Consider the following 6,553-nt stretch of genomic DNA (forward strand, 5'->3'; position numbering starts at 1 on the left):
TCACTTTGCATCCATATCAGAGAGAATGCTTTTGATCTGAATCTAACTCGCCTTAAGTGTAAATGGGTCAGAGTCATTATTAGGCTGGGAAGTTTACAAGTGTTCTTTCCCTTCCTCCAAATACACACCAGTTCTTTAAGGGAAATCAGTTTGTTGCATATATAAAGATTTAGTAGTTTGATATGATAAAATTATTCTCAAACTTAAAATATCATTTCTACATTCATTAAATAAGGTTAACAAATATCACCCAAATAAATAATGTAAACCAACATGTCCTAGAGCCAGATTGCTGGTTTTCCAAACCCTGAACTTCCTTCACATAGTTATTTATTATCTCTAAACCTCAATCTCCTTATCTGCAATTAGGAATAACAGAGTTTTGCAAGATTCAAATGAGAAAATTCAGGTAAAGAACTATAGCTCATTGCAATCACATTTTGAGTGCTTACTTCCTGTCAGGCACTCTTCTATATGACATATGTTTAATCCTTACAGCAATTTTTTTAAGTAAATACTATTTCTGTAATCCCCAGTTTACACATGACGAGCTTGAAGCACAGACTTACAGAGTATGTCTATGACCAAATAGTAAGGTTAGGATGTGCGCCTCTTTAGGGCAACATTGTTCTGTCTACCACATGTATTGAAGATAAAATGCAAAGTACTTAGTGACTAATCAGGTGAGAAAGGAAGAGTAAAAGGAGTCAAGGGTGATTTCCAGGGTTGTAGCTGGTGGAAATAGGTAAGTAGGTTATGACAAGTGTCTAAAGACAATAGGTAGAGCTATGAGTAAGGGCTGTGGTATCTCAGAGTGAGAAACAATTAACTGCCTGTGAAAACTGGAGCAGTTTCCCCAGAGGAAACAGAAATTGCCCTGGGTCTCAAAGGGTTACTAGAAGCTTACCAGGTAGAGAAATGTGGGAAGAATGCCTTAGAAACTAACTGGGTACTGCCAAGGAACATAATGCAAGGTACCAATTCCCTATGAAATTTTAATTTTCTGTTTAATCTGTTTGCTCATAAGCCATATTAAAGTGGAGTTTAGCTGGATCTGGAATTCACACTCAAAGCAAATAGTGAGTTATTCCAGGGACACCAAGACCAACATTTCACATTCTATATGCTCCATTTCACTACAAATGAGCAGTTTTATGACCTGACTCCCTCGAGAGTCTTCAAATAGAGATTTAATTAGAAAGCATTAGAGAAACTCATACTGAAATAACAATGGCAGTGGTAGCCCTAAGAAGACATTACCCTGTTGAGAACTTGGTGCACTGACTGCAGATATTATTAAGAAAATTGACAAATACAAGATTATCTCCTAGGACAATAATTCTGCAATATCACAAGAGGTATTGGAGTATGCAAACTTACCTCAAAATGATTTTCTTTTATTTCCATTAGCAAAAAAGATTTATTCATAGCGGGGGGCGGGAGGGAAGAATTACAATCTGGTAGCCATGGCCTTCCATGTGGAAGTCCCTTAGACCAAGAAGGAATGAAAAATATTTTTTTAAATGTGTTTCATTTAGTAAAAAATTAGTCTATTGATTTCTGCATTATCTATGGAAAACATCAGAAAGATTGTAGGAGATATAGTAAAATAAAAGTGCTCTCTGTAAATGATTATTGTTCTTTCTGTAATTATAACTATTTTATTACAATTAAAATTTGAATTACATTCAATTGCCAGTGTTTATAATATTTATAAATATGATTTAACTTTTTATTCATAAATGGCTGATATAACTATTGATGATTTAATCCTTATTTTGTACTGTTGATATACTTTTCTAAGTTGATATGATCTCTTTAGAGCCAAGTATTCATTATGCTAACAGTGCTGAAATACATATGTACATGAGGTTGTAATTATTATATGTTACAGAATCATCAATAAGCTCTAGTTTGAGAATAACTTATTTTTGTCTAACAGAAGAAATGAGAGACAATAAATTGTCTTGAATTACTTATCCTCATTTAAATGGTAGGACTTACCTGTGGGCCATACCATCTTGTAATCTTTGTTCTAAACAGCTCTTGTCAATAATTTTGAATTCCTAAGCATATTTTTGTGAGGGTCTGAGACTAACATAGCCTATATTTGAAGAAGAAGTATTTCTTACCAACTAACCCCTCAATGAAAATTAGGATTTGGTAGGAGAGCTAAGAGGGTACATGGTAAGAAATAAGATAGGCTTCTTAAGATGGACGATTGTAATGAAAAGTAAAGGAAAAGGATGAAAAAAGTGGGAGAGAGGGAGAAAAAGTGCAGTGGCACATGTGCACACCCATGACCTATAATATTAGGAGTTATAAATGGCCTTTCAGATTAAACAAATATCTGAGTATCTACTCTGTGCCAGGCACTGAGGATTCAACAGTGAGCATATGTCCCTCCATTCATAGTGCTTACATTCCCACTAGAGGCCTGATGCACGAAATTCATGCAAGAGTAGGCCTTCCTTTTCCCAGCTGCCAGCACCAGCTTCCCTCTGGCTCCCAGGACCCGGGCTTCCCTCCGGTCACCGGCAGGCACCTGGGACCCGGGCTTCCCTCGCAGCCCTGGTTTCGTCTGGAAGGTCATCTGGAAGGATGTCTGGTCTAATTAGCATATTATGCTTTCATTATTATAGATAGTGTGGGAGATAGTCAATAACTGGAGGCAATTAGTATTAGGAGAAAAATAAAGCCAGATAAGGATCATAAAGAAGTGATATTGGGGAATATAGAGAAAGAACTATCACATGAGCTTATTTATCAATAAATTTCACATGTGGAAATATATCATACATAAAATAAACATCACAAACATAAAGCTTCAAACATGCTTCAGATCAGAGCACACTGTCTTGCTCTACCCAACTTCACAAACCAAACAATTTTATTATATGATAAGCCACCGGTTACATAAAGTGCTATTTTTAAAATTTGCAGTAAAGCTCTTCTATTGTGTTGGTGATGTAGGTCAAGGATCATAAATGCAATGATAAGCCTCCCATAAAAAATATATATTTTTGTATCCACAAAGCTTATTCAGTTGACCTTCAGCTTAACCCAAACAATAGGACAGTGAGATTGCTTATATTAGGATGTATCTTCATGATTTTCCTTAGGTAAACACTAATATCCATCTTGTAGGGAAAATCCTTTAAGGTTTTACTCTAACCCTCTTGAACTCCTTTACTTTTTCCTCATAATGATCTTATGAGAAAAAAAATCACACTCTTAGAACTATTCCCAGTGAGTTATATAAACTAGTGTAGAACCAGATTCAGAAAGTGTACATGACACTGAGAATATATCTTAACCTCTCAACTTACTAAATTATTTTGAAGGGTAATTGTGATACAATAGATTTCAGTTGAATCCGCAAGAATGCTAATCAAAAGAGCTCATAGTTTAAATTTTAGTCTTGTTCCATGAAATATTCCTACAATTTTTTCTATGAGACAGAAAAGGGAAAGAGAAGAAGAAAGTAAAAGACGGAATTAGGACTTTTAATTTTGAATATGTTTATGTCACTTCCATGTAAAATGCCAAATAAACGTGGAGTTTAAAATATAAAAGAAATAGCCTGGCTGGTGTGGCTCAGTGGTTGAGTGTCACCTTATGAAGCAGAAGATCACGGTTCAATTCCCAGTCAGGACACATGCCCAGGTTGCCAGCTTGATCCCCGTAGGGGGGGCATGCAGGAGGTGGCCGATCAATGATTCTCTCATCATTGATGTTTCTATTTCTCCCTTTCTCTCTGAAATCAATAAAAATCTATTTTTTAAAAAATGTAAAAGAAATAGTGTGTGTAGTAGTTTTTGTTATGACATATGAGGCATCAAAATAAATGATTTTTCTCAAGAAGTGAATGATCTAAAGCACGATACAAAGAAAAAACCATGAATCCCTCGATCAGAAGATTTAGCATCAAAGATCATTGAAAGACAAGTCAGTCTTCCAAAAAACCAAGTAGGTGTTTCCATTTTAAATCTCTAATATTGAAAATGATCACTACCCTTGCAAGCTCCAAAATGCTGGATCAATTCTATGGCAGAATGACCTTTTTTAGTTGCTTAAGAAACTCAGGTCAAAATTCTCACCTAATCCATCCTTAACTTTTGCCATCACCATGACAACTTAATGCTGGTTAAAAGGGCAGAATATTAAAGTAACGAGTTCTTCATTTTCCATGTTGAAGTAGTTCCTAATCAGTTCTCTCAGCTATGACCACTCAATCATAATATAGCTTTAAACAGATTGGCTGTCTCAATAGCAAATGGGAGTTCAAATGAACTCTATTCCTCTTTGGTCCATTAATAACAATAAATCCACGGCAATATCAGGGACATTATAAAGATCCTCCTTGTAAAGAAGTACAATGCATTTCATATTCATTGAAAAACAGCAAAGAGCTGGCTCAGAAGTAACCAATATCATCCAAATTGAATTGCTCAATATAATTATGTCATATAAATATTCTCTCTAGCTAAGAAGCATCTTATTTAGGGCTTTAATTTTAAGCATATCTGATATATTATCAGTATTAACTTTACTCAACTTTTTCTCACATGAACTTTTTATTAAATATTATTTATCAATATATATATTTTATTCTCCCCTCCCCCAAGAAGTTCAGATATAGAATATTAAAGGACTGTGCCTCTTATACAAGAAGCAATTATATGTAGAATCTGAAAAAGCCAAACTGATAGAAATAGAAAGTAGAATGGGGGTTTCCAGGGCTGGAATGGGAGAACTACGGAGATATTGGCCAATGATACAAATTTCAGTTAGAGATGAATAATTCTGGGTTTATAGTTGACAGTACTATAATGTGTACTTGAAAATTGCTAAGAGAGTATATCTTAAATATTCTCATCACAAAAGAAATGGTAACTGTGTGATGTGACAGAGATAATAAGGCAATGTATAACTATACATTGTACACCTTAAACTTATACAATGTTATACAGTCACATGCTGCTTCATGACAGGGATATATTCTGAAAAATGTGTTTGTAGGTGATTTCTTTGTTGTATGAACATCATAGAGTGTGCTTATACAAACTTAGATGGAATAATCTACTACTGTAAAATATGTGATATACTTTTATACGACTGGCAGTGTATAAAGGTTTGCTTATACCAAAATCACCACAAACACGTAAGTAAAGACTTATGCTACAAGCTAATCATGGCTATGGTGTCACTGGGCAATAGGAATTTTTCAACTCTATTATAATCTTCATGCATGCAGTCCATCCTTGAGTAAAACACCATTTTGCAGTGCACAACTATATGTCAAGTACATCTCAATAAAGCTAGAAGAAAAAAGAATCATTCTTTTGTAGCTACTCAACAGCTTTAAGTCTGCCAAAACCATCAATAATCTCTTTAAACTAAGTTCTTCCACTCTCACCTCTTAAATTTTCCTCATTAGATTCTACTCATAGTAGATTTAATAAGGTTTCTCATTTACTTCTTAAATGTTTTAAATGCTTCTGAGCATAATTTTTATTCCACACTCAATTCCCCCTATGGGTTCCAGTCTGCATTTATTCAATATTTTCCACCACTCCTGCTGAGAACCTCTTGTGGTTGGACCAGCACACAAACCCATTTAGAATATTCCAATGATTATTGTCCATTTTAGCAGTTTTATGCTTGAAGTCTTGACTTCCAGTGGGATGATAGTTTTTCTTGTTTTGTTTTTTTAAATACATTTTTTATTGATTTCAGAGAGGAAGGTAGAGGGAGAGAGAGAGAAAAACATCAGTGATGAGAGAATCATTGATTGGCTGCCCGCAACCCGGGCATGTGCCCTTGACCCCCTTGACTGGGATGGAACCGGGGACCCTTCGGTCTGCAGGCTGACGCTCTATCCACTGAGCCAAAGCGGCGAGGGCAGATGAGAGTTTTAGGTTCAGATTTCCAAGGAATCATAATTAACAACATCCAAACTGCTTCACTGATTTACAGATAATTGGCAATGTAATGTAACCTTCAAATTCCAGGGATATAATTTGTTCACTTCGAAATACCAAATTCCAAATGCTTTCTCCTATCTTTATGTGTAGACAGGAGATATGATTCCAGAAATGTGCCCATATGTATAAACCCCTTTCACAGAACCCTGGCAGTGTGGCTCCGTTGGTGAGGCATACTCCTGTGCAGTGAAATGTTGCCTGATTCCCAGTCAGAGCACAAAGGTCTGGGTTGCGGGCTGGGTCTCCTGTAGAGGGCATGCAGGAGGCAGCCTATGGATGCTCTCACATTGATTTTTTCCCTCTCATTCCCTTCCTCTCTCTCTAAAAAATAAAAATCTTTTAAAAATCCCTTTCATAGTTATTTATTTTTTGACTAACAATGTAAAATACATATATTTAAAGGCAAAAATCTGCTAAAGCAACAATATTACATTTAAGGGAGGTAATATGTTTGCTTGTTTAAAAATAGATCAATGCATACATCACATGCATATACTGGAATAAATATGGTTGATTATCCAGGTATCTCTCTGAGTATGTAAGCATTTTTTTAGAAGCTCCTTGTC

This window comes from Plecotus auritus, assembly GCF_963455305.1.
Source record: "Plecotus auritus genome assembly, chromosome: 4".
Lineage (NCBI taxonomy): Eukaryota > Metazoa > Chordata > Mammalia > Chiroptera > Vespertilionidae > Plecotus > Plecotus auritus.